The sequence below is a fragment of the Eucyclogobius newberryi genome, unplaced genomic scaffold (genome assembly GCF_026437365.1).
Source record: "Eucyclogobius newberryi isolate DKJ021-1_F unplaced genomic scaffold, fEucNew1.0.hap1 SCAF_20, whole genome shotgun sequence".
Lineage (NCBI taxonomy): Eukaryota > Metazoa > Chordata > Actinopteri > Gobiiformes > Gobiidae > Eucyclogobius > Eucyclogobius newberryi.
In genome coordinates this window covers 13,480,298-13,492,301 of record NW_027315835.1, presented here as the reverse complement: position 1 = coordinate 13,492,301, position 12,004 = coordinate 13,480,298, and positions in this window count along the sequence as shown.

Sequence of the window (12,004 nt, the reverse complement as noted above, 5' to 3'; positions counted from 1 at the left end):
ATTGCAATATGGTAACCAAATTTAAAATAAATAAATAAGGGGAACAAAATGGACAAAGACTCTAAGATTTAGTATTAGGGCTAGGACTTCGAGTCCTGTGACTTGAGGCAATTTGATGCGTCTCATCAAAAAACAGATGAGTTTTGAAAACAGTTAGATGTACTTGAAGTGTTTAATTGTATAGGAACAAACTGGAACATGTCCCTACCACTTCTTTATTTGTTTTATGGACAATTTACAAAAATCATATCTAAAAATATGAGCTGTATTTGGTAATTTGCTGTAATGACTTTAATAACTTGGGACTACAGGCCAAAGATTTGAGACCTCTTGAGACTTGCAAAACAAAGATTCAGTCCCACCTCTGGATACTGCAATGTCCTAACTTTATATGGTAATGCTAAAACCTTATGATTGATGAGATATGAGCAAATGCTCTGATAATTTGCAAGATTTTACAATGTGAGTTAGTAGTGTTAGAGAATTTCTCTGCAGGTACAAAGCCAAAAACAATTGTTTATTTTACTTTAAAAAAATCTGTTCAATCTTAAGACATGCAGACTCAAAACTCACGATTATATTGATTCATGTGTAACACACACATAATTTACTGTCACCAAATACAAAACATAAGCGGGGGAAAGCAGAGGCAGTTAAACAACAAGCTTTGGATTAAATCATAACTCACCTGTACCAACAAACCTGATAAAGTTATGAACCAAGTTATACAGTCTTCAGATAAGATGATGAAGGTTAATGGGTAATACTAAACACAAAAAATACTGCAAAAGGGCTCAGTACAGACAACGGTTTAATAAATTATTAAAATCCTTGAACTATAGAAGACATACACCACCATTCCATGTGTTCTTATGGGGTACATCAAAGGGCCATTATTTAAACATTATATACTATGAGTATTTCGGACCATGTAAAGGTAATAACTTCTTGTATTATTTATTAAGGTAGTAAAACAAAGCTATGGGTTAGTTTGAGTTGAAATAACAGGACTTTCTGCTTCTTCTGATAGAGAAACATTTTTCTTTGACCAAACTCCAGCACAGTCACAGCTGGAAGTCATACTCTGCATTGTTCCATTGTAATTTTAGTTTCACAATAAATTAGACCGTTAGCTTTAACATAGCTCAGAACACAACGACAGCAATTTAAAACAGACATTTCCACTGGCAGTTAATTATAGTTTGGATTCAAGCTCACAAAAATGCTCGCTGTAGAAAGAGGTGACTTTGACTCAGTAGGGGACCACAATTATCGGTGCTGTCGTTTGTTAAAAGGACATTCAGATGTTCGCGAGTTCTCTGGGACGTTCTTACAGAACATGGAACAGGACAAGGGGAAAATGCAACATATTGTTCTTATCAAAGGCAGGATATTTTTCTTCTCTTTGGCACAAGAGCAACTCCTGTGCACATTACATACATTTATTGTAAGCACATGGTCGAGATTTGGAAAAGGCATTTATTGTTGATAGTGACGTAAATGTGTCAAATTGCATCATACATTTTTGTGGATAGATTTAATGCCACAAAAAATAAACCTTAATGAACGATAATCCCAGTAAACACAAATAAACCATAAAAAAGATTATAATTGGTTATTAAAAATTATTAATTGATGTTAACGATCCAATCCTGCTCAAATGTTATTAAGAAGTATGAAAATGTTTCTCTACAGTGAAAAGAAAATGTACCAGTAATATAATGAAGATTGAGCCTAAAATTTGTATATAATCTTTATTGAATCAATTGACAGCATCATTATTGTAACCTTTTCCTGATAATTGTGGACAAAAGTGGATTAATTTTTTATTTTTTTTCAAATGAGGAGAATCTTTGCGATCTGTTAATCTCACATTTAAAAAGACTGACACACAGAAGCTGCAGTCACACTTAGTCCTGGTTTGATCCCAGTTTAGTGCAGATGTAGACTTGATTTGGTTCAGGTTTAGTTCTGAGTTCAGTCCCAACTTTAAGATGGAATGTGTGCAAGTGTGAACCCAGACATAATTCTTTAAAGAAGCCAAACTACAACATTATGCAAACTGTTTTCAAGCTAAAACATTCTTTTTCACAACCTACTCTGCTGGTCTTTTATCTCTTCAAAGTAGAGTATAATTAATACAGACAATTTTACTGTTTGCTTTGCTTTCTTTTCTTTGAATGATGCATTGACTGATACCACACATTTCTGCAGTTATCTTTAGTGTGAATTATCTATAATGTTTTGGTACATTTTGTCTCTGCGGTGACTTCCACAGCGGTGCAAGTATTCCCATCTAACGAAAGGATGAAAGCGTTTGGGGCTTGTTAGTTGTACCGTTGCATCATACCAACTTCTGCCTTGAGAACCAAGGTCCATCTGTTATTACGATAAAACAGCAGCCTTGGCAAGTCCACACAAGCTGTTTCCTTTCACCTTAAATCAGGTTTTTGAAGATTGATGTCCACGTTTTGATCATAGGGCAGCAGACACAACTTGATCAGGACAGAAGAATGTCGCCTCGTCTAACCTCGCGGAAACAGTACAAAGAAAACTACAGCAATTACAAAGATTTCGACCACAATATTTCTGCTCTTTGTGATGTGGAAGGATCAGCCAAGTTCACTGTGGACTGTACATTGGGAGAACATTTCAAGGTTGAAGCTCCCGGTACATTTTTGAACCTAAGTGAAGCTGGAAATGATCATATGGCCCAGATCATAACAAGAAACTATACAATCAAGCATAAAGTTATGTTCTTTTAGATTTCCGCTGTTGTTCGTTCTGATTTTGCACAAAAAAGACCCTTAATACTATGCATAACTGCAGATAACATTCACTTTCCATACATAATCTGTAGAGCAAAGCAATTCCTTCTCATTATATCCATTAAGAGATCACCAGGAGCTTATGAATGAAAAAAAACATCTTATTAAGTACCCTTTTCATTGTTTTTGGATGGATATTTGGTGATGTGTATGTATGCTTTCAATTATAAAAAGTGGTTTAGCTGATAGGGTATGTATAAGAATATAGACTATAAATATTTAAACACAAACGCATCCTGTGGCTCTTGACCTTGATATAGGATGTGGTTGCTATGCTCTCAATGAATAGCATTTTAAAAGATGTCCATGAACAAAGATACATGATGTACTCAATATCAACAGAAAAAACTTCCAAAGAATAGTGTGTTGTAGATGTCAGAAGCGCTGTAGCCTTAAGCAGGTGAGGTCGATGTGCTGAATTTGCAGAGCAGGAGCCTTGCCTGGAGATGGACAGGTGCAGCAATGGGACCTGTCAGAACCGATACTGGACCAGTTTGGACATAAGTATGAGGCGTAATGAGAGCCGACAGGTATAACAGAGGGCTGCGATTAAAAGTTTTTTAAAAAGCGCCCTAAATAACTGAGATCATGCCAGGACATAATGAAATGTGCACCATTTCATCATTTTGAGATGAAAATAGTTGGAGGCATGGTAAATTCATCCACGCATGATTCTGAAGTGTCTAATGTGGGATTAGTCTTCTTTATTGGGATTAGTGGGCAAAATAGCACTGTTGTCAGGGTTTCTACATTTATTTATTGTGACTACTTGGCACATCCGGAACTTAATTTGAGAACAAACAGAGCTTTTGGGATAGCATTTTCCCTCATCATCAATAGGCATAAACTAAAGGGAATGGAACACAATCTGAAGGTTGTTAACTAATCATTTGTTACTGAGGAATCCAGTCAAAAAGGTGAGGAACAGGGGGTGGACCCAATAAAACGTGTGAATAATCCAGTTTAACAGTTCAGATCCCAATTTAGGAGATAAGGAAGCATATTCCTTTTGTGTTCCCCTTAAAATTAAGGTGAGCACAGTAGGTGAGAACACATTGTGCGTACATTAGGTGAGTAGTCCAAATGAGTTTTTCCTCATTCATTACATTTTGAGGCACACTTAAGGTACTGATAAAAGTACACCACTTAAAGCTGGTTTACTGATCTACGTATACTTAAAGCTGGGGTACTTAAAACTAGAGTACAGGTGCAGTTACAGTTAAAGCTGGGGTACTTTAAGCTGCGGTACTGATCTACGTATACTTAATGCTGGGGTACTTAAAGCTGGGGTACTGATGCAGGTACAGCTGGGGTACTGATGCAGGTACAGTTAAAGCTGGGGTACTTAAAGCTGGGGTACTGATGCAGGTACAGTTAAAGCTGGGGTACTTAAAGCTGGGGTACTGATGCAGGTACAGTTAAAGCTGGGGTACTTAAAGCTGGGGTACTGATGCAGGTACAGTTAAAGCTGGGGTACTTAGAGCCGGGGTACTGGTGCAGGTACAGTTAAAGCTGGGGTACTTAGAGCCGGGGTACTGGTGCAGGTACAGTTAAAGCTGGGGTACTTAGAGCCGGGGTACTGGTGCAGGTACAGTTAAAGCTGGGGTACTTAGAGCCGGGGTACTGGTGCAGGTACAGTTAAAGCTGGGGTACTTAGAGCCGGGGTACTGGTGCAGGTACAGTTAAAGCTGGGGTACTTAGAGCCGGGGTACTGGTGCAGGTACAGTTAAAGCTGGGGTACTTAGAGCCGGGGTACTGATGCAGGTACAGTTAAAGCTGGGGTACTTGATTATGACACTGCAAAAAGAGGAATCAGGTATTAGAATCTATCATCAGGCACACCAATAATATCCGCATGCTTTCACTTTAGGCGCAGCGCATGCACAGTTTTAGAAGAGTGTTCTTCAAATGGTGAAGTGAAAATAGGGTGGACCATCCAAGTGCAGCCAATCAGTGAGCTATTTTTGGCTCTTAATTCCGGCTCGACTAGAAATAAAATATTTGCTGGGTTTGCAGAAAGAGTAAAGTGGCCTCATTTTTGTCACAAAGTTCTGCCTTTATAATCTAGGCAGAACTTTGGGGGGAAACACAACATGTACTATCTCACAAAAAGGTCACTTAACCCACCTTTAAGATTTTTTTTTTTTAGAGAAAAAAACTAAACTAAACTTTAACTGTCAATAATAGTTGCCAAATTAACTACTAGAAGCAGTAGAGACTGACTGAGAATGTGTTATGTTCCACCCAGCAGTAATTAACATCCAACCATATGTCTGGAATCTATAATACTCAAACAATAGACATTTCATTTCATGAGAATGACTCACCACAGTCGTTCCTCAGTTGTCACAAGCTGCTTTAAAGATATTGTTAATTGGCATACTTTTACACAACTTTATGGTCTTACCTATGGACCCTTCTAACCTCAAAACCACAGGCTCATGTCTCATTATCTGGCACTTAAACATAATTACCGTGTGCCTTTACCCGACGCATCGACAGGTACGGTATCTTTAATGTCCAATAAACTGTCCACTGTTCCCTTGCAAAGTTCTACAATCGAATTCTAATTCTAATTTATACAAAATTAACGAGGTGTGCTGATTTATGCATGGGCCGGTCTCCTATGGCGCACATATGTCACTTACATCCCCTTTGGCTTAAATTGTCCACTGAATGAAGGTCTCTGGGATTATATTATATGGCAAACTCGAGGTGGAGTGGATCGAGTGGTCTACATTATTAGCATTTAGACTATTGTCATTGACTCTCACTCACACACACACACACACACACACGCACACACACGCGCGCACACACACACACACACACGCACACACACGCGCGCACACACACACACACACACACACACACGCACACACACGCACACACACACACACACACACACGCACACACACGCGCACACACACACACACACGCACACACACGCGCACACACACACACACGCACACACACGCGCGCACACACACGCACACACACACACACGCACGCACACACACACACACACACACACACACACGCACACACACACACACACGCGCGCACACACACGCACACACACACGCACACACGCACACACACACACGCACGCACACACACACGCACACACACGCACACACACACGCACACACACACACACACGCGCACACACACGCACACGCACACACACACGCACACACACGCGCGCACACACACACACACACACACACGCACACACACACACACACGCACGCACACACACGCACACACACACACACACGCACACACACACACACGCACGCACACACACACACGCACACACACACACACACGCACACACACACGCACACACACACACACGCACACACACGCACACACGCACACACACACGCACGCACACACACACACACACACACACACGCACACACACACACATGCGCATGCGCACGGCCTCAAGAGGGATGTGAAATGAATCAAAGAGACCGAGATAATTACCACACTAACTAACTACAAGCACAAGAACAAGTTGTGCTCAATGTGCTACACCTATGGTTGGAGCAAAAAAGCACAATATTTCTCCAAATCCCACATTGTCCCGTGGGGGAATCCTCTCATCTTTTCTCCAATCAGCCTCCTGGAGTCAGTGGTGAAGCGGCCCGACAGCAGGGGGCAAAGCTGAACTGGAGAAGTGTCCTCGCTGTCAGTGACCTTTGCTGTAGTGGTAGAAGCGCAACTTGTTGAATCCTTGTCCTGATTGGGCGTCTCTTGGGGCAAACAGAATGAAACATTGTGTCTTGTTCTCAGATGCACCAGCAGCAGCAGCAGCAGCAGCACTGTCGTTTGGCGCGTGAGTTGGCGTCAGGCACTTCAGCACCATGCTCAGACTTTTAGACCCTAACCGCGAGAGATTCACCCACTGCTATCAAAGCAAAGATGAGAATGTATTATGATCACCAAGCAAATGATAAAAAAATTGAATAAAAATCCTCGCCAACAAAGGAGCAAGAGGTTTTTCAAAGCATAAGCAGGTCAAACATATATTAGGCTGTTCATATAAAAGTAGCCTTAAAGGATTGTTGTAAAATGTATTGGGTGATACAATATGGCTACAATGTGGTTTGCCTTGCTACCATTACCACAAACATATTCAATTGCTGCAGCTATTACTCTTTGTAGCATATTAGCAGTATGTGGGCGATAAGCCAATGATATTTTTATTATTATTGGCTTTATATTATTAGCCAATTATATCGTGTCATGTTTGTTTGTTTGTTTGTTTGTTAGAGCTTAGATTATGTTTTGGTTTTATCACAACAACATGCTGTCAGTCCAGTCATTTATGCCAATATTAAGAGGTAACTAAAGACATCCGCTGTTTCAGAGCGTTCACACTTAACTGTGATTGGTTAAATACACCTGTCACTAGCTGGGAGCCTGACCAATAGGAGGAGTGGGTGGGGAAAAGTGTTTTAGAGCTGGATTGTGCAGAGAACTACTGAATCGCGATGTGACATTATCATTAAAATAGCAGGAATCAGATCACAATTTGCTCTCTCCAGGTTAGGCTATTGGTTAGAATGAATGAACAGTGTTTTTATATAGAAAAGTTACCAATTTTAGTTAAAGCAAGACTTGTTGTTACCAGTATTTTCTATTGTATTATTCAAATTGTACATTTTGATCACTTTTTTTTAAGACCGCATCTCAAAACATGTCAGTCCACTCACTCCACTCTCAACAAACCATGCCCACAAACCCATTTCATCTCTGGCAGTGCATCCTGTGTTGCTCTATAAGTAGGCGCATAGTGTGAAAGGCAGTTATTAAACCTGCTCGATAAAATCCTCTTTAGCTCTTTGTTTTTGACATTAGATGAGAGTTCTAAAGCCCAATCACAATAATTACAGTATGTGTGACTCATAATTCCCGGTGTCACTCTTGTCTTCGCACGGGGCGGGCAGCAGTGACCAGGTGCATTGCGACACAGATCTCACTCTGTAATGGCTTCCCCGACCTGTCCGGCTGACATTTATGCAGAACAACAGGCCCTGGTGTGTATGCGTGATAATTAAAAGCATCTACTAGCTAGCCTTTTCACATCCCCTTCAAGTCTTCAGCCCTCTGCCCACGGGGGGAGTTTTATTTTTAGCTCCCTTGGTCTTTGATTAAAATATGAGTCCCATGTTGACCTTCACACCTGCTGCTACGTCGCCAAGTCCCCTGGAACAATCACTTGATAAAATGTAAAATGTAAAGAGCTGCCACTAAAAAACATAATCAATTTGGCGGGAATGGCTTCCATAGCTTGCAGGAAAGACACTTAAGGTTAAGGTTAAGCTTTAGCATGCGATTACCTCATATGCTGCAAGTGAAACGTGTGATGGGCATTGGCCATGTCTGACTCTCTCTTTCCCCCTGCAGCGTGACAGAAAATAATTGAAGTTTGCCAGGCCTCGGATTGATGAACAGGACTGACCAAAGTGATCCGAAGTAGGAGGAGGTGATGGGAATTGACAGGTGATAAATGGGCAAAAAAAAAGGTTTGAAAAAGCAGCAAAGAAATAGCACCTGCACCATCTCCTTTTTCATTTTTTATTGTATTCATTACTGTAATGGATGAACAAAGGCACAGAAATACACTCCCTGGGTGTCCGGATGAATTAAGGCCGAACCCCATCAATCCCCCGTGGGCTGGGGACATGTGTAATCTGAGCAGGCATTTTGTTTTATTATTTATTTGCATATGCTTATGAAGAGCTCAGCAATCTTCACATATTTTCCGCTCTATACGTCGCACCTTTTTTCATAGTTTTGGCCGGGGTGCGACTTATACTTATATTTATACTTATGTACTTATACTCCAGAGCGACTTATATGTGATATTATTTATTATTTTCACACTTGCAACTGCATTTCATACTCCAGTGCAACTTATATATGTTTTTTTCTTCTCTATTATGCATTTTTTTGCTGATGCGATTTATAGTCCGGAAAATACTGTATTTGTAGTATTTGTATTTGTACTACCTTTTAAATCCAAACTGAATTCCTCTGCATTGAATGTGCAGTCTGATCACCTCTTCCTCAGCTGCATCTCAAGTAAAACTTTTTTTTTTTTCAGTGAAACTTCTCTCACCTCAGATTAGCAAAGTTCAGTGGTTCGTTTATTGATTCTGCAAAAATCTATTTTCTTTTTTACTCATAAACCGCTTTGTTTGTTAGTATGGCCCATGCTTTCCTCTTATCGACTAATCACGCCTACAGCTCTAGGAGATGAAAGAAGACTGCACATCTTTGTATGGTATAGGAAAAGTGTCTTGGCTTTACCGGGCAATCCAATTTATGGTAATTGGATGGGGAGGATTCAAACTAATTGCTGTTCACATAATGGACATAGTTTGTCAAGCACTGTTAGGCTAATACTGACTAATAAAGGTAAAGTAAAACTAGTTGAAAATGATTTTGGTTATTGATAAATTGTGGTATTCTTTATCCTAAGTTGCTAAAGCCAGTTCTCTGCCCTCGTGTACACTGATTTGCATGTCAATCTTTTACACCAGCTGTCTCTCTTTTCACAGTCCTATTTATCCTGGCTTGTAAATGACACAAAAAGTCCACTGGCTCACAACTTCCTTTAACAGGAGCCAAATTGGCTTCGACTACCACTGAATAATGCTGCTGTTGCTTCTGCTGCTCCTCCTCGACACTATACTTTCTCATAACTACAGCTTGCGTGCGGGAACATTAAATCCTGCATTTTGTTTTTAATATATATTTTCTTGTCTTGTTTTCCCCAGTGAACCCAAAAAAATGCACAGCTTTGCCACAGATTTGGCAAAACAACACAGAATTATTATTTCAGTGGGGAAAATTGCATTCCCATCCCTGTTATTATCTTACACGATCACCACCAAATGTCTTTTTGTTTTGTTCCAAATACGTAAAACAGGAAGCTATTGCATATTAGAGTGCGTCAAATTAAATGTTAGATTTTTTCAGCGCAGTAATCAGATAACAATAATCCCTTCTCCTCTGAGGGTTTACTACACAGAGCGTAAATGTCACCCGCCTTTTGCGATGGGGATGAGAAATGCTAAGGAGGGCCACTTATAAAAAACAAAACAAAACAGACCATCCACGCCTTTTTAAATGTAGTGGAACCACTTGTATCCTTTATGAAGGTTTGCGGTGCGTGTAGGCACAAGGGCTGTCTTTGTGGAGCGACCTTATTAGCATGCATGCGGCTGTGTCATGTTGCGAGGGTGCTACTACATCCACGCCTGTCATAAAATCAATAAGCCATCCTCTGAAGGTTTTACCAATAACTCATATCAGGCTTTGTCACCAACTCGGTTCAAGGTCTGACTCCTCAAATTGTTTACAACATGAAGTATCTCTGTGTTGCTTGGATTTACAAAAAAACAAAACAGGATTGCCTTATTAAACAGCTGGCCTCCTTTTTATTTTTTTTTTAGCTAATATGCGAAAACTGGTGTTCCTTGTTTCTGCGTTGCTCCTTCCTCACACGCCCCACTCCCGGATGTGTCTGTGAATTGTTCATAGTTTTAAAGGATCCTTTTGAATGTGTTTGTTATGATACTGGAGCTCGCTTGAAGTGTGTGTGTGTGTGTGTGTGTGTGTGTGTGTGTGTGTCAGAGACTCAAAAAAGTGAATCCACACACACACAAAAGACACACTTATTCACAAAATGAAGGCTTTTTTCTAGGTCACCGTCGCAGTGAGAGTGACTTGACAAGTTTTCATAAGCTTCAGAAGTTTGTGACGGGATGACTGAATATGGGGTATCGGGAGCTTTCCCTGTTGATAAATGACAACTTTTCAATTTGTTTTCCTCCATCTCGCCGAGTCAAATGACTTGGCTTTATTAACATACATTTCAAAGTTAACTTCCATTTCTTTCCCAAGCTTCACAACTCATCACTGCACATGCCTTTAGGTTGCACTTTCCCATCTCCTGGTGCACTCATGTGAGAAAAGCTATGCATTTTTTTCCACGAGGGCAAAGTTCACGATCATTATAGAAATATCCTGATCCTCAACATGCAATCAATGAACACTTTCTCTTCTTCAGCTGCGCTTCAGTAGCACCTCCTTTAACACAAATGCCTGGCTGGAGTGCAATGCCATGGCGATGATGCGTGAGTATGCATGTATGTATCCAGCTCATAGCTGTGGGGCTGCATCTCATTTGTCATGGCCAGATTGAAGAAAAAATTGAGCTTAATGGTGACCTCCAACAGCTGCAACATCCAGGAAAAAAGATTACAGGATGTTTCTCTTACACAAGGCTTTTTGGCTACAACCAGGTGTCCAGTATCCACCACAAAAGCCGCTGCACAGCAAGACGAATGCTTTCTGAAACAACAACCTTTTGCTGCAGGTCAGGCATGATTAAGTTGATTCGCTAACACTGAATTGTTAGTCTTGCAAAGGCAGGTGCATGTTTAAGACCCGGGTGTGGAGTAGTGAGACAAATCCTGTACTAGAATTAGCTGAAATGGCAAGACAAACTGTTTTTTTTTCTCCAGTCGGGGCCCTTCTCAACATGGCACACTCAGGGGAGGGCACTGTCACCTTGGATTAAAGCGTCTTGTGAATAATGCCCCTCTGCACATCACAGGGTACAGCTTTATTACGCCACACAGAGCAGCCAGTACTGTTATCAGACGTCATTCAGGCCCAGCATTGCTGTGTTTGCCGGAGCTTTTTGTCTTTTTGCGCTTATTCATGTGTGAGAGGAAAATCCCATTTGCACAGTCCTACTGTACACAGTGAACTCCCTGACTCTTTATAATGACAAACAGCTCCTGCAGGGGTGCTATTAACCTACTTTAACGTAAAGAAGGACGAGGCTTTATAGGTAAGACTCATCCTGTTTGATCATTGTATTTCTTTTTTTTGTGGTGAAAAATCGCTCTTAATAAACATATACACAAAAGCCCACAAACTGCACACTCAACAGTCATTTATAAGAGATTGTCAGATTAATTTCACCGTACTAATATATATACTTACAAGTGATTGGTCTACAAAAGCATAATGCATTGTATGTCTAAGCGCATACCTAAGAGGTTATGCGCCATTTAATTTAATAAGCATCTGTTACAGCTGGCAGACTAGATCACATATTTAATCAACAGTGATTTCATTTGAGC